The following is a 27,299-nucleotide window of genomic DNA, read 5'->3' as shown; positions in this document are numbered from 1 at the left end:
CTCCAATGCCCCAAGGGTTGGAGCATATGGGTATGGCCAATGGTGTTTTAAGGCACAGGGAGCTTGGAAGAGCTTCATGTGCCCTGTGCCAACACCATATTTTGTGCTGGGAGTAAATAGAAAGCCTCATACTCTGGGGCAGCCCTTTGGACACCTTCAGATTCACCTTCAGACACCAAAGGAGATTATTCCCTGAGAGCCAGACAAGCTGATCCAGGAGCCTTGGGAAAGCAGCAGTGTTACTGCTGCAAAATGAGCCCTTGCTAGCTAGTACCAGAAACCTCTGTTTCACTCCTCTTGCAGAATAATGGGAAAGTCCCAAGGGGAGGGGCTGAAAAGAAATTAAGGATTCCAGAGAAACCTCTCTTTTAGTAGGGGAAATTCATCACTCCTGTTCCTGTCCACATGGAGACATCCAGTTGTCACTGCAGGTAAGCCCTGAGAAGTTGAGTTTCTCTCATATCCTCCTGGGATGGGGCAGAGCAGTGTTCAGCTCCCTGCTACAAGAGCTATGCCTGTGATGTGTGTCCTGTTTGTGGTTGTTCTGGGGGTCTTGGTTTTATTTAGTATTTCTCTGCTCTGCCCCTTGGTCCCACTGGTCTTCATATGCATGTGAACTGTAGGATCTGCCTTGTGTACAAAACAGGGAGCGGGAGCCTGCACTCCCCTGTGAGGAGAGCTGTTCAGAAGATTTTTGGTTTAATATTCATACTAGCCCCAGGCAATTTTCTACTCCATGTTTTAAGGGAGTGGACAGGGAGGACATGTAGTTGTTGTTTCCTCTGGTATCAAGGGATTAGCTTAAGCCCATGGATAAGGAGCATGAGGCATGCAGATGGCAGTGGAAGAATAAAAGTAACCATAGGAGACTGGGAAGACAGAAAGCCCCATCATCTCTTTTAATAGAAAAGATTTTTTGAAAAATTTTCCATTACCATTTTTCCTTCAAGCAAGTGAGCAATACCCCATGTCAATTCTGATCAGTCTCCACCCAGTGGAGAACTGAGTGCAGTATAAGGCAAGGAAATAAATTTGGACACCAAATAAAATAAAACCATGCTATTAAGGTTTGTATGCCACGTTCTGCGATACCAACACTTATATCAAATGGTAAAATGTGGATAACTTATGCCTAATTCCAGACATTTGCCACAACATGCACAGCAAGCCACTGTGAACCCCTCAAAACTAAAGGAACAGGATAAGATCAGAGTTTCCAGGTCATGATTTGTATTTACGACTTAATAACAAATACCATCCTCCCTCTTCTTTTTTTTCCTTTATTTTTTAATACCTAGTTTCTATAAGCTTGTCTAGGCACAGCAAGGAGGGCATTTCTCTGCAGTGCTGCATATTAGAAAAGGGTAGCAAACATTTCTGCATGTCCATTTTAGGGCTAGGTTTGGATTCAAGGTCAAAAGCCAAAAGCTGACTCAGGCTGAACCTCAGGTTTACATTTACCTCTGAAAAAACCTTAAGAGTTTTCTTAGATGGGAGGGAGAGAGAAAAAGAAAACATGAACCACAGTCAGGATGCTTTTGCCACTTGGTGCATGTCCACTTCACATCTCTGTGGGCAGTTTGGTGGATTTGTCAGTCTCCTTGACTGCTATGGAGACAGCCCTCACTTGTTGCAAGCACCCCTCCACCCTCACTGCTACCATGAGGAGCACACCCAGCCTCCACTACCAGTGTCAGCTGCACACAGCCCTGTGTGGCTGCAGCAGGTGCAATGCTGACCCTTCCACAGGGCCCTGGGACTTGTTGCTATCTCCACACCCTGGGTCTCCATCTCTTCTCTGATCCCCTCTGTAGCACATCCCTCACTGCCTGGAAGTTTTGTGCAGGACATGACTCTGTAAGAGGAGGTAAGTGGGCAAGGCATGAGCCCTAGGATTTTTGCATCCTCATCTCAGCTGCAGGCAGAATCTCAGTGGCCATGCATGCAGCTCTCACTGCCAACCTACAGGCTTTGCTGTGTGACCCTGTCAGATCCAGTGATTGGAGAAATCTTTGCAGAGCAGGGATGAGATTATACCGTAAGGATTAACATCTTACACTCAGAACTTCTTGTGCTTGTTTCCAATCACCCAGCAGGGAATGTTGTTTATTTGGCAGGCCTATGCAAACACACCAGCAGGGCAACCGGAGCAGACCTTTCTGCTCAGAAAGTTTATGCTCACTGCACAGTTGTGCTAATGTAAACCCATTATATTGGCATCAACAAGAGCCGTGCTGAATACCTTAATTCTTCCACCCAGCAAACAGGCTGCTGGCCTGAGTTCCTCAAGGCTGGAGCCAAAATCCTGCCAACCTTGTCCCCTGTGAATGTTCACTGTAGATGTTCAGTGAGGAGGGAGACAGGAAAAAAAGGTTTTTCTTAAAATACATTCATAAAGACCTTTCCTTTCAGCTTTATAGTTTTCCTCAGTAAACTAAGATAGAAGTCACATAGCAAGGTAAGCAGAAAACTCAAATATCTGTTGCATGTCAGAGCCTGTGGACCTTTACTTTAAAGCATGACAGTTTTGGACCATGTTACCACAAAGGGATTAACCAGAGGAACAGTCTCATTGCCCAGCTCTCTCTGCCAGTCTGGGTGCTAAGCTACCTTTCATGTTTCCTGAACATTATACTCTTGTTCAGCAGAACAGACATAAAATTAGCTTTGTTTGTGGGATCTTTTTGAAGGGCATTATGTTCTGTTTCAGTTTCTCCACTTGTTGTCACATGTTTAACACCAAGGCCACTCTGGAGCGAATACTGAATGGTTGGGCTGCCAAAGAAAGTCTGGGGATTCATGTTAACAGGATGGCACTGCAAGCCAGAACTGACTCATGTAATACTGACCATTTCACTTGATTGAATGCAAGAACTGTCATTTGGAGAGCTGAGATTTCATCTGTCAGAAGAACAAGTATAAAGCAAGAGTGTCTGCTGTGACAGAAACAGTAGCAAGACCTTTGTGTGTTTTTCAGGCAGTGTCTGAAGAGCTTGATGGCATTATAAGTGCAGTGTCCCAAGAAATGTCCTCATGACTCATATCTAAGGTAATCTGTGCCCATTAGAATGACTTTATTTTAGGCATCTGTTCCTGGATATTGTAGGGGGCATATAAGGACATTGCACATATTATCACAAGACAAATCCTTGCATGATCCCAGGGGTGGCTGGGGTGCTTTCCCAGTGTTTTGGAAGAGCAGCTGGGGAAAAGCAACACTCTAGTCCTCCTTTCAGCTCTTCTTTTATTCCAAGCACAGAGTGGGCCACATCCTAATGCCTGTTCTCAGAGGCAGGAGCAATCCTAAAATGTTTCTCAGAATTTACCTCAGTATTGCATGACAGATGCTCAGCAAAGTGAATGAGGTGGGCTCAGATGAACACCCTGAGATGTGATGAAGTAGTTTAGAAACGCTTCTTATACCATAAACTTTCAGGCAGCATGAAATAAAAATTCACAAAGTCTCCTTTCAGAATTTTTGTTAACTGACATTACTGCCCTAGCTACCCAAAATGTTTGGGTTTCACCTTCTTTTTCTCTCAATACAAACCTTATAAGCAAAGATCCCATCTTTGGTAGCATCGCAGCCATGCTGCTATTCCTAATTGTGCTGTGGTGTCTTAGGCATCACTTGGGATAGCTGAATTGCACACTGGCAACTTGTTCTCTCAAGGTCTGGGAAGGCCACCATATCCTGAGCACTGGGATGATGGAAGCATCCACACAGTTCCCCAAATCTCTCCTTTTGGAAGCTCTGTCTGGAAAAGAAGATTGGGTTGCTTTGTTAGTGGTTCCTGAGGCCTCCAGCATCATGGAAGACAAGACCATATATGGCAGCACATATGGTAGAGCAGGAGGTTCAGCTTCAACCTTGCTGATCCCATCACCTTCTGTCTTAGCCAAGGAGGGTATTACCCTGCATGTTTTGCAATGTAAAACATCAGGATGAGTATTCCAAAGCAGCTGATTACCATGTCAGGAAGCCCTAGGATTTTAAAGAGGATGATGAGCTATGGCTTTCAGTCAGGCTGTAATCTCATCCAGGTTTTGTATTGGCCAGAAAAACCCCATCAAAAGGAATAAAGCCTTGAAGGGCTTTTGAGCGGGCTTTTGCTAAGAGAGAATGCAGCAGAACATGTGAATATTAACCACAGCTAGATTTTATCAGGTGTAAAGGAAGGAAAAGAGATTGCCAGTAAGCTGCTCAAATCCTGGCATTTTCAAGGGGTGGTCCTAGGTCTTCTGAGCATATGGAGGTATGAACAGATCTAAACAGTTCTTTGATAACACCTGAAGTCTGGCTAGGCAAAGCATGGCCTCTGTTGCTTCGCTTTGCCTTGGAGGCAAGAAGCTGTGCAAGCAGGAGTTTTAGGACATCTACTTGCAGGTCATCAGTTGCCTTGCACATGTGGAAGTCTCCACCCAGAGTGGCTGGGATCTGTCCACACACAGTTACTGTGAGACTGTGATGGTGATGTGACAGACACAGTGAGACCTCGCTGGTTTTGCTGCGATGGAAAGGGAGAGTTGAATGGACAAGGAATACAACTTGACCTCGTGGGACAAGTCATAGCTTCAGGTCCCTCACTTTGAGGGGGAGTGGGGCCTTGGTCCTTCATGGATGGTGCCTGAGATGCAGCCTAAGCTGCAGCTCACAGGCTGACTGGGAGCTAAGTCCTAAATTGTTATTGGCAGTATGAAAGGACAGTGTGGAGCTGGGTGAGAAATGCACTGTCCTGTTCCAGCCAGGATCAGCTGAGCTTGGTGAGGACTAAGGGGAGAGCAGAGAGCACTCTCACAGCACAGTTCAGTGAGAAGGACCTCCAAGATCATCGGGTCCAAGCCCCTGCCCAAAGCAGGCCCAGCTTCCCAGAGCAGCTTGCTCTGAATCTCATCAAGTTTTTAGATAGGCATGTCTAAACTTCTCTGGGCAACCTGTTCCATTAACTGTCATGATGGAAAAGGTTTTGCCTTGTATTTTGTCAGGATTTTCCTTGCTGCAGCTTTGTGGCCATTTTCATCCTGTTGCTGTGCATCTATGAGAAGAATCCTGGTCTGTGGAAGTGTTGGTATTTGTGCAGTGCCAGGGAACAAAGGGGAATCACAGCTGTGTATTCAACCCCTGGCTGCACTGTGTTGAGGCTGGGGAAATGCCACCTCCTGAAGGGGTCCTGCTACTGCATAGAAGAATCACTGCAAAAATGAAGGTAGGTACAAGCCTCAGCAATTCTATGAGCCATCACTGCTTATTCAGGTCTTTGCGACTGTGTAACTAAAAATGACCACTCTTCATTCTCTTTGTACTTGCTGAATACCAATCCTCATACTGCATTGACTGTATATATATATATATATATACATACTCTTTTTTTTCTTGTCTGCAGTAGTTACCTGTGCCTTGTGACCATCTAGAACCCCAAGCACTATCTGGGGTGATCATCACACTGTGGTCATGGGACACTGAGAACACAAGAGAAATCTCCTTGCTCAGCTGTTGCTCCTCTTTCTTAAGGTCTTCTTTAATTCAGACTTTTTCAACATAGCACTTTATTAGTAGTTGTCCCTAAGAAGCTATTTTTTATTGGTGGGTTTCTAGGGCTCATGAAAGAGGAGATGCTTCCAGGAGACATCATTAGGGATACTTGGGGTGTACCCAGATTATGAAATGGAGAACTGGGAAAAATACTCACTCTTGTAGATCTACAGGACAGAGCACATCTCTATGTGGAAATACTAGATCAAATCCAGCTGGTGTACTGGTATACTGCTATACTGTCAGGCACAAAGTCCTAAGATTTGCTTTTTTAATCAGTTGATTAAAATCTACTGTGTATCTACTGTGGCATAACGATACCACTACTGGTTCAACAGCCAGCTACAGCAGTTTGGAGATTTTTGTATTGCACACCATTTTGTGCCTCAGGGATACCTATGCTTAGTCTACTAGGACAAATCACCATTTTAATTTTTTTCACAGCCTATCCCTATCAAAGGAATCCTTGATTGCCCTCTTTCATCCCACAAATTTTTTCTTTCCACAAAGTCTCTGGGACTCCCACCCAGAAATTCGGTATCAGTGCTTAAGATCCTTCAGCAACTGAAGGCCTTCTGTATTGTGTTTTCTGGCTTAATCTGTCTTGGCTAAAGGATAATCCAGTGACTTTTTGTGGCCCCGACTGATGGTGGCACATGTGTTCATGACACAGAGTCCCAGAACCCCTCACTGATGTAGCCAGGCACAGGAATGGTAACAAATGCTTTGTTGGTGAAGTCCAGTCTTTCCAGAAGATCACTTATTTCAGTACTGAGTTGCACAGAAAGCTGCTGGGCAAGAGGTTAAATCCTTTGCTCTACTAATTTTGTGTCAACCCCCTCCTCTTGGGACTGGTGTTATAGGAAATGGCCTCCCTCCCTACAACTCATCCCGTTGTACAGTTGCTGCAGCCTTTGTTTAGTGTTTCCATCCATCTGTTCTTCTCACAAAATTGTTCATGTAATAATCATTGTTTTCTCTGTGTTGTGTATATCTTTGTTTTTCTGTTCTGTCCAGTTGTATACCTCATGCTTTCTATGCCTCTACATTTCTCAGCCATGAACTCCCCAGAAGCTTTCACACTGCTCAGCGTGGAGTTTGCTTTTGGGGCCATCCTGTGCTCAGGATGGTGAGTTGGAAGGTAAGGGTTTTATCTGAGTCAGGATCTACAGTACATAGATGTGTCACTGCTGTGAGGGACAGGAATGGAATATGAATATTTTTTCTGCTCAGGGACCAGAGAGGAGAAGGGCTCATTTCCCTGCTATTCATTTGCCTCTAGAACTGCTCTCCTCTGAGCCCATTTTAAGAAATCCCACCCAGAGGCTCTATATTATCTTTCTTACTCTCTAAAGCAATGTACTAGATTGACTTGGCAAGATCAGTAACACTCTCAGACTCAGGATATTAGTTGCAGGTTTATTTTCTGGAACTGTATAAAAAGTTCTTGTTAAAGATATTAAATATGAATTGTTCTTTATTAGGACCAAAAATTTTTTTATTTACTAGATGGAAAAAGTGTTCTGACTCAAGAGATAAATGCTCTTATGGAGTGCTGCTTTTGTATAGGCAAGCCTGGAGGGATGGGCTGACAGATTCTTTTTAATCCCCTTGGAAACAGAGCTGGGGAGAGGGATTATTTCCTTCAAGGAAAAATGAAGATTTGGCATCCTAAAGCTATGTGTCTGAACTTGCTGGGTAGCATGCATTCTGTTGTTTTGTGCTAGATGAATAGAAGGGAGTCAGGCATTTCTGTAATTTGCTCAATAGCCAGTCCAGCAGGAATGTGGAAGACCAAGTTTTGACAACTTTCTCTTCCTTCGCAGGAGTTTCAACTCCTTCCCCTCCTCCTCCCATCCCAGTTTCTTTGAGGACAGGTTATGAAATGCAAGGCTAAAGGGTATTTGTAGGCAAATCTTCCTCAGGGTGACCTGGTAGTGCTATGCCATCCATTATTAATGTGCAGATATTGGAAAAAAAGTATACAACAGGACATGCCCTGAGAGGTGAGACATGCTGGGAGTGTGAGACATAATCTAATTCTTCCTCCAGGCAGTAGCCCAGTATTTTCCACAAAGCTCTGTAGTGTGAACAAGAGAGTGAGGGAACTGTGCCCTTATCACTTGAAGAACAAGGCATGTAGAAGGCATATAATAAAAAATAAATAACCTTACACAGAGAATGAGATTCAACCTAAATTTTCCAGGCCTCAGGTAAAAGTCCTGACCGTTTGACTGAAGGAGTGTGTATTTGGGGACACAGCAGTACTGACTGAAATTTTTGGTTTAGGTCCTGACAAGTGTTTGCTTGATTTGGAATGATATGTGGGATTACTTCCAAGAAAACAAAACCAAAATTTTCAGTGATAGCTTTTTATTTTGGCCTAAAGGACAGCTCTTGAACTGGAAATAACCATTCCAGGGCACATGATGCTGCCTAGCAGCAAAGTGCTTGTTCAGATGCAAGAGGGATAAAAGCAATAGTGTAGTCCTTCAGGCTGCAGTGCCAGGGTTACCCATGTGTCTTCAGGAGGACAGAGATGCTGGTTATGGCTTGCACAAGAAGTAATTTCTTGCAAGTAAGGAAAAAATATCTTCTCTCTCTTTCTTTTCCTTATCTCAGATGTTTTGGACCATGGTGAGTTCTTGGTCCTAGAGGCATAGCCATCCAGTGAATTCTGAATTGGTTCCTTGCTAAATAATCTGAAAGAACTCAAGAAAGCAGAAAAGCATGACCCTAGGTGGAGTAAGAGCTTGTATTCCTCTTCTTAGTTCTCATGGTTCCTTACTGCACACAATATATACATCATTCACTTTGTATGCTTGGCTTACTGCACTCATTTTGATGTCTGAACATTTGCATGTAATATGTAAGAAATCTCAGAGGGCAATGAAATGTTTTGCTCCTTTGGAGTGGAAACAACTGAAATCCCTCTAGTATTTTTGGAACAAGACCACATGAAACACCAGGCTATTATTTGCAAAGCTGGCCATGTAAATTTGTGCTGAAAACCGAGACTTTCTTCCAGGTGTGTCTTTAACCTGTTTTTCTATTCTAACATTAAAATCTGGCCATCACAAGCAGCAGAGTGATGGTTAAGAAATCTGTATTTACTGAAAACATACAAGACACTGAATAGGTTCAGTCCTCCTTGCAGTGAATTTGTCTGCCTTCAGAGTTGGCTGTGAGCACTAGTGTGAATGCAGATGAGAGCACCTGCAGGTATAAGGAAATCATATTAAAATTGTTAGTGGTCCTTGAAAACAGATGCTTTATTCAATGAAACTTTAGCAGAAAACAATATAGTCTATCAAGAGGAGGAAACAACTGGTATTTGCAAGGGAAAATTTCCAAATATCATTAATACAATTGTAGTTTATAGTATATGTCTGTAGGTAAGTAAAGGTTGGGGTGGGAATGAGGGAATAACCAAAGCATCAGTTCTTTAACCTGAGGAGATTTTATCTTATCCTGTAACTTTTTCAAGTGATTTAAATATTACAGTGCCAGGTTTAAAGCCCTTGGAGACAGGTGTGTGCACATTTCTGAAAGCCCTACTTAACAACCTTTGTATTGTCAAGGATGAAAGTTCAATTTAAATGACCACCTCAGACTCTATCTGCAACAAATGGATGTTTAAAATCTCAAAATATGTCTTTTAAGACTGGGAGCTTTGCCTTGGTAGTCAGCGTGAACATCTGCTCGTTCCTTACCTCCATGCAGTGTAGTGCATGCACCACTCAACCCTCTTCTCACCCCAAGGGCAAAGCTCCAAGGGTGAGCTGCCTGCACACATGCACATACTCTCAATCATCAGAAAAAAACTGCTGCCTTGCACCTGGAAAAATCAGTTTCAGGTCTCTAGCTAAGTGAAAGGAGTGGAGACTGCCCTAGAGCCCATTGTCCTTGCCTGCCCAGGGACCTTGTGTTAGCTCAGGGCAATGGTGAACAGTGTCTGTCAGCCAGGAGGTTTAATGCTTCTCCTCTTCTGATCACCTTCCACTGTGGGTTTCTGGCTCAGGAAAGCCTTTTTTTTCCTTTTTCCTCAGTTTGTGCTGAAGACACAGCTAGCTAGACTGAGCACTCTCTGAGACACATGACCCTTAACCAGCTTATGTATATTTTACACTGCATTTCCCATAACATATTTTTTTATGATTTAGTTATGCTTTCCAGTGAGTATATCGGTACAATACAAAATGTATATAATGACTTTAAAGGGATGCATTATTTTCTCTTATTATACTGTCAGAATACTCTCACAATCAGGATTAGATCATTTCTTCCACAAAGATTTCAAACCTTCCTGTTTATTTTTTCCCCTCTTAGGTTGTTAAGTATAGTCTGCAAGAGTTTGCTTTTCTGGAAGATAAGCACAGGAATAATCCAACTTTCCTCTCTTTAGTAATTGACTGGATTTCTAAAGTTAAGTGACTGCAAATGTCCTAGCAAATAAGGATTTGTTCAATGAACTGGGAAAACACTTTGAACTTCAGAAACACATGCATTTAGTGAAGGATTGATTAATTTACTTTAGGTCCTTGGACACAGCTGAGATTCTGAGAGAAAAGACACCCTGAAGGTGTGCTTGACCACTGCATAAATTTTCCTTTTATGAGGACTGACATCATGGAGGTTTATAAGGGTAGGAAAAGAAAGGGAAACCTTTTTTGGTGCTTTGATGAAATGGAAGGTGTCCACAATAGAAGACAAACTCTACCATATACCTCTAAACCAATTTCATGAGGTACTGTCTGTTTTCTTGCCTTGTGCAAGATTAGGTTTATGCAGCTTTTAAACTGACAAAAATCACATTAAGTAGGAGTTTTAAAGGTAACAATAAAAGAAGTTTTTATTGTTTTGCATAATAATAATAATAAATAGAAAACAAAGGTTTTGAGATGCTCTGTCAGGTTTTTTTTTTTTCCCTTTGAAGCAATCTGTGCTCCAATAATTGATTTCAAGGAAAAAAAAAATAAAATCATGCTCTGCAGTGGGAATACTGGTGCAAGTTCCTGTTTATTATGGCTCTAATAAAATTGGTTTTGTTGGTACTCCCAGACCTTTCATATTTCCTGACTGCTGGACTATTTATCGGTAGAGGAATTCTTTAGCTGTATAAAACAAAAATGCATGTCCCCATCTCTCCGTATAGACCTTGTGGTTCTTTATCAAGATGAAGGAACAGGACTCTCTGGTGAGAATACACCTGGAGTACTTTGTCCAGCTCTGGGGCCCTGACATAAGAAGGATGAGGACCAGTTGGACCAAGTCCAGATGTGGGCTATGAAGATGGTAAGAGAGCTGGAGCACCTCTCCTGTGAGGACAGGCTGTGAGTTGAGACTGTTCTGCCTGCAGAAGTCGCTGGGATGACCCTATAGCACCTTCCAGTACCTGAAGAGGACCTATGAGAAGCTGGATGTGGACTTGTGACAAGGGCATGTAGAGGTCAGACAAGGGCAGAATGGTTTAAAGAGAGTAGATTTAGACTAGATATAAGGAAGAATTCGTTTATAATGAAGGCAGTGGAACAGGTTGCTCAGAGAAGCTGTGGATGCCCCATCCCTGTGAGTGTTCAAAGACAGGCTGAATGAGGCTTTGAGCAACCTGCTCTAGTGGAAGGTGTCCCTGCTCATGGCAGGGGGGCAGGACTAGATGACCTTTAAAGGTCCCCTCCAAACAAAACTATTCTATCACTCTATGCTTCTGTTCTATGGCAAAGCCCTGTGCTGGCTTACATGGTGCTCAAAGTCTTTGTAGCTAATATCCTTTCACCTGGTGTAACTGCTAAAGAGACTGACTGACACTCAGTGCTATTGTCTTCTATGCCTTAAAATTTTGGGGTCAAAATACTTGGACAGAAGCTGTAAAAAGAGGAAACAAAAATAAACAACTTGGCTTGGTTTCTGCCTGAGGACTTTTTGTAGCAACCCTCAGGAGATTGTCACAGGCTGAGGGAGTAGTTACAATCTGTGCCCATGAGGATTTTCAAAGAGGTGTCTCTGGTTCTTATGGAAATCAGCAATGAAATCATTTCAGAGGAGTGTGACCCCACTCATTCCCATTTTTCCCCTTTCTTTGACTGCTAACACTTTAGGCTTCTGAGGGTTTTGAATTAAATATTTTCTAAGTAGTCAGAGCATGTCTCCTTCATGCTGTACACTTGGCTTGGAGACGATATCTGACTTTTCTTCCATCTTTTATTATTTTAAGGACATGATCAGCATTATGTCTTTTATGCTCAGTGCTGATAATAATACATAAGGGGTAAACAACTTTATGCCACAGTAGAATAGGAGTGTTGCTGTAAAGCATAGGGCCAAGGAAAACTTAAGGCTCAGTGCTAAGTGAATGAACCCTGAATATAATCCCATTAGGAAATTGATTACAAAAATCTGAAATGAAATTGCAAACAAGGCTCTTTGTATGGCATATCTCGTCCCATCCAGATTAAGAACCAGCTGAATCTTACAATTAATTTAGAGAAAAGCAATTGCAAAGCCCTTCAGAAGATAACTGCATATCCTATTTGCAGCTTAAATTAAAGACAGAGACCTAGTCAAGCAGACAGGCATAAGCAAATTCTTGGAGTTGATATGAGTTACTCTGTTGAATTACTTTAACCAGAGGATTATATAGATTATTTATTCTATGGATTTTTAGACTCGTTTGGCTCTACTACAATAACATAGTCTCGACTGTTTAATTTTCATTTAAGTATCTATATTTCATTTGTTAAGCAAATATAGCATAGCTTCTGCGTTGTAACCCTGTGTGGTTTTATATTTCTTTATACACACATGGAGTGGAAGAAGCCAAAATTACCTTTGGCATCCACAGAGAGGGAGCTTCAGTATTTCATTCACTAAATGTGAATCCATTGAATTTTTCTTTTTCCTGTAGACCATATGCAAATGGTCATTGTGGTAAATCCTTCCTCCCCAAATCATATTCTTGAACACTCAATACAGCTGAACTTTTGGATGGCAAAAGGATGTAAGTGGTCTGTGTGAGCCTAATCTCCATGCTGGGGGTTTAGAAGGAGAGAGGTGATAGGAAAAAGACCTAAATAAGACTTGAAGAGGTTTTTTCCATATGGTGTGCAAATTTTGTATGCAATGCCATTTGTCACCTACCGTCTTGAAATCTCTAAAACTTTTATTTCTGCTTCCTTAAATAGGGTCCAGTCAGAGTACAGATGCCTCATTGTTCTGGCACACCTGTTCAGGTCCATAATCATTTTCCTAATCAGCTTGTCTTTGTGTTCATTCAGTTATCCACTTTGGATATCTGAAGGATTTAGAGCATGGAGAACAAGGTCCACTTCGGAGGCATAAGGTGCTGCTTCTTCCCTCCTGCAGGGAAGCTGAACTCGCATTGAAACATCTGGGAGTTATGCACAGAGGTAAGAGACAGAATGGCTGTTCTCTAAAATCTTTAATTGTTTCCAGTTTTCCTGCTCAAAGAGGTGAAGAGAGGAAAGTCCCGTGGTAGTGACTTTCAGGGAACTTGTAGAAAAGCCAAAGATCTGTTCCCTAATGCTACATAGCCTAAAAATCTACAGGGAAAATAGACTCACTCTCTTTCTCTTTGACTCACTATTCCCTCTGTCTTGAAGGTCAGTATTGCCTCTCACAGTAGAGAAGTCATGTTATGCTAATCAAAACCACTAACAGGCAGATGTTCCCTTTTCCCAAACAAGACAAAAAAATAAGAGGCATATTTTTCTAGCATCCTGTCAGTTCTATTGCCACCTTCCTGAGAGAAACCGATACAAACTCCTGGGGCTGATTCTGTCAGTCACCAATTGCCTAAACAACCTCAACCTCTGAATTTAAGTAATGCTTAGAATGATGCAACAGAAGCAACACATTGGTCATCTCTCACTTTCTGCAGCATCCTTACTTTATATGCTACAGTGTCCAATCGAGGTTTTGCTCTAAGGACCATGGAAATGATAGATAGATAGATAGATAGATAGATAGATAGATAGATAGATAGATGAAAGAAAGAAAGAAAGAAAGAAAGAAAGAAAGTCTGTCTTTGCTCCGTACACCTTATATAAGGACGGTCTGCATTACAGTTGAATTGTTTTTATTTATAGAATGCAAGAGGGAGGGAAAAAGACCACAAACATGGTCATACAGAAACTTAAAATAATCTATCTGGAACGTAGCATGCTACAGACCATTTGCATCAATAAAAATTTTCAAATTTCTACTTTTAAAAACTCTGTAATTTTTAACTTGGGAAAAAGTTTTCAGAGAACGTTCTAGAAGGAAATGTTTTAAAATGGCATTTTAGAACCGCTGGCAATGCAAAATCATTTACACATAACTTTGTTGTTAAAGTGCTTTTATTATTGGATTTCTGTTAAGATTTTATTACTGGGCAGTAGCAGATTCTTGAGATTTCTGTAAAATTGAGTCAGTCTCATCAGGCTTCAGCAAAATCTTTTGTTCTTAGAACAGAGAAATTCAGCATTAGCTAACTGCTTCAGGGTGGTTTTTCTTCTAGTAGGATGTGTACACTGATGATAACAGTGTAAGTAGTACAAAAAATACATGCAATCTCTGCATGGCAGCCAAACCTCTGAAATGCCAAAGTTCATAGCTCTGCCACAGGTGAATGGGTTTGGTAAAAAACCAACAGCCTCAGGGTTTGCAACAAAGTAAAAGATCAACTACAAAATGTTAATGATTAAACAAGAAACCCCCCACTTCCTCTCAACATTTGCACTTTAATTCTTCTCTGACACTAAGACCACTTAAAATCTCTGGAGATTCTTCTTTTGTTAAGGCTTTAGGCCCCACAGCAGACTGGTCTTTATTCCAGATGGGGATACAGATTTCTCAAACTGACCCAAATTTTCAGGGATTAAACAGACCTCAAAAACTTCTGACGTGCTTGAGGTTTGCCCATGAGACAGCTCCCTTTGACATTGGCTGGGTCAGAGAGAAAACAGACACGTGGATATCTGTCTTACAATGGAGAGGTCCTGGGGAGAAGGATGTCCCACCTGCCCAAACCTGAAGGGCCAGGAGGAAGCCTGTGGGGCCTTGGCAGCCCTTCGGTGCTTGACATTTAATTGCTGATGCTCCTACCCACATGTCTAAAAGAGTGCCAGAAACTGTCACTCACACAGCTTTAGCAAAAGCCCTGCACTGTCAACATTCAAATAACTCAAAGTATTGTCTGACTAAGGCTGACATTTGCTCTATAGTTTCAATAGAAAATATTAATTGTATTGAAGTGCAAAGTAAATTCAAACCTAAATGGTGTGTGATTTCAGCACAGAGCATAGGTCCACATTGTCCCCATGCAAGTTCGAGTAACTGCAAAATTAGTGCATACAGCTACTGTCACCTATGTGGGGCCTGAGACTGTAGCCACTCTGTTACAGCAAACCAGCCTTTGGAAGGAGCACTGAAAACAATAGCCAAACCTCATGCCAAAAATACTTTAAATAGAAGGTGATTTTTTGAAGTGTTAAGCTGACTTTGAAGCTTGATTGATTTTTTAAAAGAGCATTCTGTTAGAAATAGCACTTGAGGAAAAAATGAATTTACTAATCTACTCTCTTAGAGCTGGAAGTGAGTTCAGTTCTTTTATTTAATATATGCTACTTTTAATCACACTTTCTTGGTAAACCAGCTTGGAAGAGAAGGAGGAAATAAAGGGAATCATTGTTTGCTTCTGAGCCCCAGTGTCTGCTAGAAATTATTACTGTTTGTTTCACAACAGGGTGTGAATTACTTGGTTGCAGTCAACCATTGTTTGGAAATATATTTTGGAATGTTTCCTTTATGAAAGGTTTTTATTTGCTTAGGATTCATGATTCTATATTTCTTTCAGCTGTTCAGATATTCTGTTGCTACAGAATTGCTCACTTTTATAACAATGGGTTCAACTAATAACCAGACATTTGTTTTGAACTAGATCTTGAAGCATGGTGTAAAATCCAACTCCTGAAAGCTGCATTAAACCAGGATCTCCTACATTGTGCAATCTGCTAACAGTGGTCCTGGGATTTAACTTTTAATAGAAATATTCCATTACTTCCTGGAAATAATTAAATAAAAGGTGGTCTTAAATTTTTGCAAATGTGGTGAACATATTTTCAAATGTGATGATTTGGATTGAACTGGTTTGGATCTTTTTAATATGTTGGAAGACAGCAGTTGTTTTTTCCCATTTTTGTCAGACCATATGAGAATTAGCTACATAAAATGCATCTCAGTTCATTAGTGCTAGATGATCTGGGAGACTAAGGCCTAATTTTGGCAGTGGGAGGGAACGTGGGGTTTTCTTTTAAGTGTTGATTAGAACTGGATCACTCCCAGATTAATCAATTTAATCCAAATATTGCCACTGTCCCTCCTCTCCCTTCCATTTGTCAGGGGGAGGAATGTGCCTTTGGGCAGGGCAGACGTGGCTATACTGGTAAAGGCAGTAGAGTTGGAGTGCCTTTCTCACACAGTGAGGGTGTTTGAGGGACCAAGCTGAACACCAAAATTCAGACTTCAGCTTCTGGCTCAAAGTTACCATGCTGGATACCCAGAATGTACTGCTCATGGAGTTGTATTTGTTGCTTGGCAAGCACTTTTGAAGACAAATTTTGTCCTTGGGACTTAATGAATTTTGGCATTCTGGAAACTAGGGACATGGATGAAAATTAAACTTTGCTTACCATGTAAATATTTTTGATCAAAATTTTGAAGTTTCAACTCTCTATCATTCTTTTGCTGTTGGTTTGTAGGAGCTACCCTATTTTATTTTGGATCTACTTTACTTATCTAGATGAAAGTGAACAGGTTATCTCAGCAGAAGAAAATCTGTGAAATGGTGATGTGTGGTCTTCGTGTCACAGTTGCCATCTTTATTGTGTTCATTATGTGCAGACATACAGATATGGATAGGAAAGGACCTTGATCACCTTGTTCAGCCCACTTCTCACTTGGACAGCCATATGATACCTACACCTGAGAAATTTGTCTTTATAGACTCAAGTTCTAGTCCCATTACTCTTTTTGAAAGGCTGCTCCACAGCTTTGCTTTGTAGATGATTAGAGACCTTTCTCCAATGACACGGGAACGTCCTCTGTCAGATTTGTCCTTACAGCTGGTTTGCAGCATCTGTAGCTTCTTCCCCCCAAGCAGAAGAGGATATTGTTCTGAACTGAATGCTCTTTATACCCTTTATCTTCAGTATAAATGCTGGATCCAGACACCTGCAGCTGCAAAATGGCATCTAGATTTGCTTCCTTCTTTCACTATTTTCCAGACTGCTGCCATGTTCTTCCTATAAAAAAAAAAAATAGTAAAAAAATAAAAGGAGTTAGAGCTGAAGTTTTTCAGGATGATAATTCTGTAGAAGAAGCTGGGGTTTTTTCCCCAAGAAGTTTCTTATTTGAAAATCATTGATCTTAAGTTTATTTTTAGTTTTTCTTTTCCTCATCTGCTGTGTTTGGTTTGGATTTTGAAAAGTAGGTGTAGACCTTTGTGTTTGCAGCCTCAGTAAAGATGATAGTAGAAAAGTACAGTACTACAGCAGGAGCCCACAGGAGTGTTTATATCCTGCTATGCAAGCTGGAAGTCTTCTTCTCCTTCTGCTACCTCTCCATACTCTCAGGCAGAAGAGGTAGATCAGGGAGTAAGGGGGATTATTGCATTCCTCCAACTGTCTTGATATTTTAACTATGGTTCTTTTAGCAAATACCATCTTGTTTTTTGCTGCAAGTCATTCTGTTAAACATTTCTTATGGAATCCAGTAGAAAACAAACCCCGGGCAGTCCTGAAATCCTATACAATCCCCAGGTACTTGAACCATCTATCAGGGCTCCTGCATCTTCTGCAGTGCCATGGCTCACTTTCCCATTGGCTGTTTGCTCATGTTTGTTGGCCTGAGGTGCTTCTTTCCTCTCCAAAGGAATATGCTTTTATATTATTTTGCATCTCCTGTACAAGATTTATTTTCTCATTTTGCTTCGTGTTCTGACTTCTGATGCGTATGGGATGTTCCAAGGTCAAACAAAGTGTTGTGTGTCCCTTTTCCTGCCTCCTGTGATTATCATCTCTAACAAAGACAATTTTAATTGGTGCCAGTGAGACAGTGTAGGGCCAATTGTTTCTTATTAGAGATAAGATTGGATTCAGAGTTTATAGTTCCTACAAACCAGTTTCTGGCTTGTAGGAAAAAGCCATTTTTAGTAATACTTTGCTTTCTGATTCTGGCACATTTTGCACTGCATGTAATTTGGGACTGTTTACATATACATAAGATTGCCAGGTCTTGTTTGAAATTGGTATTTTAGAAGCATGGAGAGAACTGGCAGGCATGAGGTACAACAAATCTTACATGTACAGCATTTCTCAGTTTTTTCATTGGAGACTGAACCAAATGTTGCTTTGCTGCCTGGTGATACTGCAGTTTTATACCAATAACCTCTGTGAAATAAATACAGTTACGCTTACGCCTGTGGGTTTTAGTGAATATATATTTTATAGGTTGCTTTCAGAAAGACCTGATTCTGTTGCTTTTGAAGTCAGTTGGAATTTCACATCTTTTGTTCCCCAAACATACAGCATGCTTGCCTAGCCAGTCAATGAGTTACTCTGCTCAACTAAGGTGCAGATTGGATTTACTTTTTTTCCCTTGGTTGGATATTATCTATTCCAGTTTTTTCTGGCATTGGAACATAAATTGATTTTTTTTCATTTGAGTTCCTCCAGGAGATGTTTAAAATGAAATCAGAAATTGACGATAAGAAAAGCAGAGTTAATAAACACTGTGCATACCCAGCTACTGAACTTATATCCTTGGGATCCTTTTGGGAAGCTTTGGGGTGTATTGGATTGGAGCTTAATTTATTCCCCCTCCCGCCCCCCTTGTTTATCATCATTTAGCACAGCAATTCTTATCAGCCACATAGAGCACTGGGCAAAGGAACCATCAACTGACAATGGTCTAATGATTTTCCTTTGTCAGTACAGATGGCAGCGTTCCTAAAGCTGAATTAATTGGGATCATTTCCTGCCACTGTCCATGGGGGCAAATGGAGCTGGTTGTGCTCTGAAACAATTCCCTTCCCAGACCCTCTCCCTGAAGGCAACGGTTGGGAGGAAAGGAATTTGATGGGCACTGGAGCTATTTCCTATTAGGGGGGCAAACTTAAACAGCAAGATTTTGGAATGAAGTGTGTGTTATTTGGACTGCTCAAAGTGGTTAAACAGGGGAGAGAAGCAGCCAGTTGTGACTCCTCCATTTTTTATAGGATGGGTCAGTTTTCAAAGAGGAGAATGATTATGGGTTCCCTATGCTGTAATTGCTGTCAGGACCTCCAAAACTTCAGTCTCTCTGGATGCTCAGAGGTACAGGTGAGAAGGGAAGGCCCATCTCAACAAACAGGCCCCCTGTGTCCTAGTTTTCACAGTCTCTCTTTCATAAAGACAAAATTCAGGTATGTTCAGTTTTTAAATTTAGATGTCTATATGTAGGTGTCACCATGTGGGCAAAGTGAGCTCAGCAGAAATGAGAGAGCTGTCCAGGAGATCACTTCTAGCATTTTCAGATAAGGCAATTTGAACATGGTGGGACCTGAAGCCCCAAGTTGACATGGGGTCACATACATATGACTTTATGACAGGTCACTTTAGCTGAATCCTACCCTTTATGTCTATTGTCTGAATTGCTGTTTTGTTTTGTTTTTTTTTTTTTCCAGTAGGGCCCAAATACTTATATTCTCCCATCAGAAGTGGAAGAGGACTCCAACCAAAGTCACTAAATCCTTGTACCAGCTCATGCAAACGTAGATGGACTTTTCACATTCCTTGAAGAACCCGGCTTTGTGTATCAAGCTGGTTGGGGTGGTGGTTGAAGAGGAGCAAAGGCATCAGCATCTTTCAATACTAAATCCTAGCACAAGGAAAGCAGGAGGGTATCTGGGGCCATGTCTCCAAATAGCTTGGGACCCACCCACCTTTATGAAGATGAGCTGCTTCCTGTGTTTCTAATTATTCAGAAGTAATTACTTTTAGTAGTATTATTTCTCCAGCAAGATTTTACTTTGAAAAATGTCCTGTTGCCTGTGTAGCTGATGTTAATGAACATGAAAGTTTTGGCTCAGGCTGGTGTTGACCAAGTGAGATGAACTGAGTCAATATCTGTACTGGTGAAACGAATCAAGTAACATTTAGATCAGATGTTTTCTCCTCACTCCCCTTTGCATTCAGGTTGTGTTTCACCAGTGTACTGTAGTGGCACCTGAATAAACACTTGCAAATATTTATAATTCCCCACCTTCTCATAGGGGCTTTCTGAGATCTTTCCCACAACTCTCCCATATAAAACAGTTGAATCCCTCTTCTTTCTTAATATAAACATGAAGGTAATGTGCCCCTTGTCACAGCAGACATCTGTTATATGTATAGTAGTTATTCTGTAGCTCACGGATTAATCACTGTGCTCCATCTCATTTTGAACTGCAATCCGAAAATTACAAGGATTCCTTGAGGAGTTGGAAATCAGGTTTGTTTGTTGTATTATTAATAAACTTTAAGTCACTCCCATATTCATAACTGGGTTTTTGAGTTTTGTTGCAGTCTCCAGCTGAAAAATATTGGCTGCTAAAGACACTTTACTACAATCAGCTTTGCTAATTACCATGAACTAATTGAATTGAACATTAATTAACTATTTCTGTAAAGGGCTCATCACAGGAAAGCCTTCTACACTTGTGTAAGTTTATATTTAACATCCCATGACAAATGCACGCCTTTCAACAATTGGTTTGCAACTCCTGACAAATGTTTCTATTTCATTTTATAAGTTATGAGTTCAGTCACTGCATCAAAAATAGCCATGGCTTAGATTTGCATTAAGACAAATTACTCTTGAAATGCACTTCCAGTCTTTTGGGAATCAGCAAGCTCTCTATAAAATAAGGATCTTCCTCCCATTTTTCCTGAATGTATATGTTTTATATAACAAGAGAATTAAAAATATCCATGAGGGCACTGTAATAATTCATATCTTGGGCATGATGCGGTACTGGAATTTGTTCCAAACCAGATTCTCTATGCTTTTTTTTGGATTAGCCTTAAAATTTCCATCACTGGAAAATAATTATATATTAATAGTTATATTAGTTATACTTGGGATCCATCCTTGTATTGCCACTATCCAAAGAAGGGCTTGGAGGAATGCTGGCTCAGCCGTTCTGTGACCATCTTTTATTCCTTAGGACAGAAATTTGGTGTCCCCAATATAATCCTAAATGGTTTATTTTGCCATTGCAGCAGCAATGGCAAACCTTGAGTTGTGCTACAAAGACTGCTTTGCTTTGGCTGAGCAGCTGAGCATATAGTACAGTCTCCTACAATGTGTTAGGATTTTATTTTCCATGTGTACAACCAAGTGGTTCCTGCTGCAAATATTTGAAAGCTAAGCAGAAAGATGTGGTGAACACTCAACCCAATTGCTGATATGCAGCTAAATGATGTTTTAAGCTATTTTGATGTTGAATAAATGCTAGGAGGACAAGGCACCCATCTAGCAGGAGTGTAAAAGGACTGAAAATAAAATTACAACTACCCATAATGTCAAATATTATGGGTGAGTTCTTTGGGTTTTTTTCACAGCATAGTTTTTTAAAAGTCTTGACTTCAAAACTTCCTTATCTTGGAAAGAAGAGTTCAAGAGTGATGTCCAGGAGATGTCTCTAGAGGACTCATTTAAATACACATATACATATATATATATACACATATATATGTGTGTGTGTGTGTTTATATTTATTGTTTTCTATAGACCTTTGTCACACAATTTCCCTTTGCATTTGGTTTGCATTACAGCACAGGATCAAGCAATTGCTCTTGGAGAAGACTTCTACAAATATACATTAATTTAATCTATTTGTGCTAATAGAAAGGATTCTCTGTGATTTTCTTGGCTCAGTTGAGTTATGCCACATACATCCACTTTGCAGTATTGTCCATGGTTTATCTTCATTAGTCTCAGGTTTTATAATTCTTCGTCCTTCATATGGCTTGAATTTTGTGCAGAGCCTGGGACTGCATACATTGGGAAATAGCCTGGAATTCAGGAGAATCAGGGTCGCTTTTTTCTCTATGATTTTTGGCCTTTTTGACTCCAGACGAGTTCTTTGTGCCTCAGACTCCTCCTGCACTTCTATCTGGTTAGAATCTGAGACCAAGCTCTTCAGGAACTCTGGCTTTGTACCCACATGGTGATTGAGAAATCTGTGGGTGTCTAGGTGTCGCTATGGCTCCTGAAAGGTTTGCTTTAGGAAAAAAATTTCATCAGAAATAGAATATATTTTCAGTACTTTTTCATGACCTGTTAAGTTCATCTACAGGCTTGCTGTATGGCCACAAATGTTTTTGCAGCCCCAGAGAGGGAAATCATCCTTCTTCCTGGAATGGATTCTCACATAGACTTTACTTCTTTGGGAGCATTTGTATGTTCTCTTCCCTTCAGGGCTGTCTCATATATTGTCAGTACTGTGTGTTTGTTTGCAAACCTGAATCTTGCTGTGTAGCTGCAAAGATTCTCACTCCTTGTTAGAGTTGGAGGAAACCACTGCCATCATATTCTGCCTTGTACTTTTCAGAGTGCCAGGTTTGGGCCAGTCAGGACTGCCTTCAGTATCTGGATCAGCTGGATCTTGAACTACAAGCTCATGCTGCCCACTGCTTGAAGCAACTCTGGTAGGTAACCCTGTACATTACACCACCACTGGACTGTTTAACCCAGCACCCTTAACCTTACAGGTTAGGTTGGCTGAAACTAATGACTGGTCCCTCTGCTGAGCTCTGCTCTGGTGTGATGAAAGGGTTGGTGAGGTTGGCTACTACTATTTGTGCTCTGCAATTATGCATCTGCTTGTTAGGTGAATTTTTGGGGTGTTGTTTCTTGGGCCTCTGGCAGCTGAGAAAGCTGCCTCGAATGTGCAGTGGTTTGTAATCAGACCCTGGCAGATATATTCAGTTAAAATTCAATTCCAGGCTTGTGGTTTACCCTTGAAAATCTTTCTTCCATCTAACAGCAGCACTGAGCTCTCATCCAGACCGAAGGTGAGTCAGATGTCTGTTTTCCAGGTACCTATCTTCTGAAGTGATGAAACATCTTATGCATTTCACTGCCTCCTGTGTCATGGGAACCCCAGTAAAAGCAAATGACTGGAGGAAAGCTTGCCTTTCTACCATTTCCAGGCATAGCATGAGACAAGTTCATGGAAGAACTCTCCTCCCAGGCCTATTAAACATTAAGATGCTGATGTGACTGTTGGCTCAGAAAGTCTGAAATTGTGCAGGGCCAGGAACAAGTAGAATATACAAGGGAGACATCTCTGTCTGCTTTCCTTTGTCTCTTACTCTGTTCCAAAATATTCACTACTCTCAAATCATCTTCTGAATTAAATGGATCTTCCGTGTGGTCCTGTAGAGCTGGATTTCTCTTCCTAACTTCTTAGAGTGTTTCTCAGCTATTTGAAAGCACTGTGTGGTCTCCACAGAAAGCTGTCAAGGAACCCAGATCACAAACTGGACAAAATGCATGCATTGTAAGACATTTAATATGAATATTTTAGTAATCTCTAGTGGACCAAAGGAGTGATCTGCACTGAGTGGAGGCAGACATCAGGGCTGACTAAGGAGAGTAGTCTTAAACATGCAAGTTTACCAGCCCCATCAGCATTCACATTTGGATCATGTGTTCCTGGATGGATATGAGCAAAGTGGGGCTGGAGAAATCCCGCTGAATAGTCTGAAAAACTGAGCTAGGTAGATTGTCAGGGGGCACTTGAATTAGCAGGAAAACTTGACTCCAGAAGATAGGGAGCAGCTGGGGAAGTAGGAATGTATCTGAATTCAAGGTCCCAGGACCGACAGCAAGGAGAGGCAAGATAGAACTTCTGGCAGAGTGGAGCTGAAACAGCTATGAAGGAGCTTAAGCATGGCTGAGGATTTTATTTGAGTTATAAATTAGTCATTTATCTTTTCTTTCTGTGCTTGTATCTAAAACCCCTTCTTTAAATCTTGCAAAGTAGACAGCCCTGCTAAAAATGTCAATGCATTTGTCCTCAAACCTAGGTCAAAGTAGTAGAAGGTGATGCTGGTAAACCTAGGGTATGTTGTCCCCATGGTGGTGGTAGATCAGAGGAAAGAAGAGTACAGGTAATATAAAGGGTTTGCTCAAAGACATTTAGGGATGATATTCTGCTTCCACTAAATCAGAAAAATATGGACTCAGTTCTGACAGATGCTCCTCCTTCCTTCAAGAAGGGAAGTAGTGGGGGTTCCAAAGTGCTGAGAAGAGTTGCCCATTAGCATCTGGCAGGGCTTTTTATATATTCTGGATTATGCTGTAGTTTGAGATACATCACAGGTAACATATGGGGCAAATCATGTTTTTTTCTTGGCCCATCCCTGTGTGTAATAGGGGCAGAATGATATCCATAATCAGGCAAGATAGAAAGAGAAATATACTAAAATAAGGTTAGCTGGTCAGAGAAGAATGGCAACAACAGCAATAGAGTTATTTTAGCTAATTATAGAGGAGAAAGCAAAACTAACATAAAGTTTTACCCTGCTGTTTGGCTTCGTGGCAGAATTCAGTCCTGCCTTGCTTCTGTCATTGGAGGAGCTGTAGGACTCACTGATCAATCAGCAACAATTCATGGTTGACACAATGGATCAAATTGATAGTTTATTAATAAAAATAACTAATTGGCGTTATAGTCTACTCATTATTTCCTGTTTGTAGTTCTTTCATAAGTTAAAAACCCCACATAGATATTAAGCCTGGCAAGAGTTTTTCTTTAGAGTGTGTAGTGTACACTCCATACTACAGTGTGTGCTTAGCTATGGCACTTACCAATATGTTGTGGTAATAAAGGGAACATTTTCAATAATAGCAGCTCACATACTGGGTAGTCCTGTTGCATGCATGGACATGAATTTTTGAATAAGTTACCATTAAATATGTGTAACAATCAGTGACAGACTCTGCCTCTGAGATACTGAGCCTTTTCCTTAAGTAACTGATATTACTGAATGCTTGACAGTTCCACTGCATGATTGTTTTCATGAATTTCCTGCCTTTGAAATTCCAAATGGACCACTTCAATCTCTATAGAGACATTAATTTTACATCTGCTTTTTTTTCCCCTTGGAGCTGAATTTTTTAATTAACACTAAATAAATATTCTTTACAAAGTGTTATTAACAATAGCCATGAAATCCAGTGGGTAACTGGTTTGAACTGCAGCTGTCCTGTTTCCTTTTTTACGTCACTGGGGGCAACCCTGTCTGTGCTTTGTCCTGTGAACTCTTCTGCCCATACACCTCTCTCCTGACATTCAGACCATTGTGATTCCAGTCGAATGGCAGCCTATTAGGTCCCAGTGTTTCAAAACATACAGTGATTTCCCATCAACATCAAAGCAAATTACTCTTATTTAGTTTCTCTTTAGAAAAGGACATGGTCCTTTATTTTCCCACTGCAACTTGTTCATCCTTGCTAAGTGCTGCTGCAGATACCATTGCTGCCTTACAACTTCCTTTTCCTTGTTTTCCCCTTCAGTCTGAGAAATTCGGTCAGGCAGTTTTATTCTACATTTTAAAGGAATGTATTTCGCAAGCACAGCTCTCGCTGTTGTGCTCTTCTGATGTAATTGGAATAAGTTGATTTGGCCACAAAACTTTCAAAAATTTGGAAAGGCTATTACAGAGCAAACAAAAAAATTGTCATATTTTGTGTCATTTACATCTCATTTTCATATCAAAACACATAACTTCTGAAATACTAATTTCAGAGTCTTAAAATGGTTTCTGTACACTTCAGTTAAACTTCTTTAGGGCAAGTTTCCCCCTTCACGCATTGCTAGACACCAATTCACAGATGAACTTTAAATGCCAGTTACTTTTCATAGACAGAAAGAAGCCATAATAATATTAAATGAAAACCCATCTTCCTCCAGACTCAAGTTGAAAAGTGAGATTTCTACAAATTTCTAAAAGTTCTCTCTGAGATTTCTAGATTACTCTTAAAATAGGAGAGGAAAAGAGTGAAAAAAAAAGGAATTGGCAAAGTCCTTAGAAATTACCAACAATTTTGAAATAATTTCCTTCATATAATTATGCATTTTCATCTGATTTTTTCCCTCTTGCTCAAAATTAGCTTGCATTTATGCTTTCGAGACCTCCTTAACTTCTGCAGAGAAGAGATTTAATGAGGCTGATGATTTGATGCCAGCCATCAATGGCAATGTTTGCTAATGCCATTTTCATAGGCAGTAATGTCCAGTTGTGAAAACTACCCAGCTTGACTGCAAAACTCATTCAAACTATCATCCTGCACGGTCTGATGCTAATCTCGTAGATTACTGATACAAAATGTGAGTTCAAAGAACACTTTTAGATGAAAACGGATAATTTACAAAGTTTAGGTCACTAGGGTTTTCTAAGGAGCGAAGAGCATGGCCCAGAGGGTAAATTTGGACTTCTCACTACAAGTGACGACTTATTTTGGTCCATATCCAGCAAAGATGGGAGTGAGAGACCATGAAACACAATTTTAATTCGATTATCCAAAACTAATGAAAAAATGAATTCATGCATATTTCTGGGTTGGATCTGGAGAGATTTCTGTGTAGATTTGTCTTTAGTGTTTTGAATCAATTTTGTCTTCCAAATAAAATAAAATCTTCTTTCAATAAAATCTAAGTGCAAGAGCATTCATTGGGGTTTTGCTTATTCCCACTTTTAATAAACAGCAGTGAAAGCTGGGAGGGGACAGAGTGCAGGGGGTTTGGTTTGTTTTTCTCTATATACCTGGTATTGCAGACTTAAGATACAAGCTATGAAGAAATTTTTAAAGCTCCCAGCATTTTTTTTCAGTGTGGATGAGTGATTAATTATTTTTAAAGGTAAATATAATTTTGGCAGCTTCTTCTATTTAATTTATTGGCCAAATTTTCCAGTATAAGCAGGATTTCTACCACAACTAATTATTTAGAAAACTAATAGCAAAGTGTTTCTCAGATTCATTATTTTGAAATAAAATCTCCAAGTAATAATTTTGGGGGTAATTACTGGGAAAAAACGGTTTTAGACAGGAATAATATAATGCATGTCAAAACCCAAAATCACAGTTTGCCTAGGGTTTTTTTTTAACTACCCCATCAGAATGTACAGAGTTCTGCATTCCCATGCCTGTGGAGCAGCCAGCCGTGGGGATTTTGCTGGGTATCCCCAGGCTTACAGACACAGGCACGTAGAAGTTCAATCTGTGTGTGAGAAAGGACACATAAGAAGTTGTTACAAAGCCCTTTGTAGATAATGACCCTTTTTTCTAATTCAAAACTTAATAGTCTGGTGTGGTTTGCATTAATCTTTACAATGAATAATCTTTACTGAAGTGCAGTGTGAAAAGCAAACAATCTGCAATTCTTTGCGGTTTTTTTTTACCATTACTGCTAGAACAGTTAAAGTACTTAAAGAGGGCACCAGGAACAGTTGGGATTTCTTCAAATACCTCTTCTCTGGTTTGGTATACATCTTTTAATCTGCTTTGCAAAAAAAGACTAGAAAACCTTGTCTAGTGTGAACCAGAAAAGAGTAGAGCAAACCTTCCTTGTCACTACACTTCCTTCTGCCACTGTCACTCTCCCTCAGCTGGATGAGAATCATGGCTTAGGTACCAGTTGCAGTCCATGTTCAGAGAAGGTTCCTGGGCTTAGATG

The 27,299-nt window shown here is 40.6% G+C and overlaps 1 long non-coding RNA gene across 2 annotated transcripts; it reads left to right on the top strand.

The window, feature by feature from the left end:
- Window positions 1-174: 174 nt before the first annotated feature.
- On the top strand, window positions 175-26,275 carry LOC109143897. 2 transcript variants are annotated; one of them, XR_002044294.3, is made up of 9 exons: window positions 175-431; window positions 2,978-3,049; window positions 4,987-5,207; window positions 6,590-6,674; window positions 10,689-10,828; window positions 12,808-12,939; window positions 19,257-20,062; window positions 22,167-22,263; window positions 22,654-26,275. It is a non-coding gene; the product is annotated as an uncharacterized LOC109143897 (long non-coding RNA). The 2 variants fall into 2 exon arrangements; XR_002044296.3 differs by lacking the exon at window positions 10,689-10,828.
- Window positions 26,276-27,299: the final 1,024 nt, after the last annotated feature.

The sequence above is a fragment of the Corvus cornix genome, chromosome 1, assembly GCF_000738735.6.
Source record: "Corvus cornix cornix isolate S_Up_H32 chromosome 1, ASM73873v5, whole genome shotgun sequence".
Lineage (NCBI taxonomy): Eukaryota > Metazoa > Chordata > Aves > Passeriformes > Corvidae > Corvus > Corvus cornix.
The sequence above is the reverse complement of the archived record's forward strand: the minus strand, read 5'-3'. Positions and strand labels throughout refer to the sequence as shown.